The sequence below is a fragment of the Pseudophryne corroboree genome (genome assembly GCF_028390025.1).
Source record: "Pseudophryne corroboree isolate aPseCor3 chromosome 7 unlocalized genomic scaffold, aPseCor3.hap2 SUPER_7_unloc_4, whole genome shotgun sequence".
In the NCBI taxonomy this organism is placed as follows: domain Eukaryota; kingdom Metazoa; phylum Chordata; class Amphibia; order Anura; family Myobatrachidae; genus Pseudophryne; species Pseudophryne corroboree.
The window spans coordinates 67,022-67,618 of NW_026967613.1; the positions used below are offsets into that span (position 1 = coordinate 67,022).

At 38.5% G+C, this 597-nt stretch overlaps 1 non-coding gene across 1 annotated transcript; it reads left to right on the forward strand.

The window, feature by feature from the left end:
• The first annotated feature begins 282 nt into the window (after nucleotides 1–282).
• TRNAS-ACU (transfer RNA serine (anticodon ACU)) lies at nucleotides 283–356 on the forward strand. The gene has a single exon. It is a non-coding gene; the product is annotated as a tRNA-Ser (tRNA).
• Nucleotides 357–597: the final 241 nt, after the last annotated feature.

A 597-nucleotide genomic window follows, 5' to 3' on the forward strand; every position in this document is an offset into this window, starting at 1 on the left:
AAATTAACAAAAAAAATGCATATAGCAAAGGATAGTTTCAATCTGCCTACCGCTGGGTTATGGGCCCTGTATGCTTCCATTGCAGTACTCTGCTGCACATGTAAGTGCAAGAGATCCTGAAGCACTCACTCATCATGGGAAAGTACCAATGTGTTTCTTCGTTGGTTGATGGAAGAAACATTTTACAAAAACTCTCCAGATTATTGACTTTTTAAAGTTTTTCTAGGAAACGTTCTAGATGTATGCTTATTAGCCTTTGTCAGTATGTACTTTTCGTGAAGTGTCTCTGTGGCGCAATCGGTTAGTGTGTCCGGCTACTAACCAAAAGGTTGGTGGTTCAATCCCACCCAGGGACATAACTGACCTTGTTATCAGATTTTGGTGATCTTTAAGTAGACAAGTCAAAATTTCAAACCCCCTGTTATGGTGTAGGGTACCTGGCCTTTTCTGATGTAATCAGAGTTAGATTTGATTCAGTGATTTAATAAAAACAGCTAGGAAGCACAATTTAGCAGTGGGTTGCAGAGAAAAAGAAATATGCTGGCAAAAAAAATCCAATTGAGTGATTAAACAGCTCTTCATTTTCTGGCTTTATTT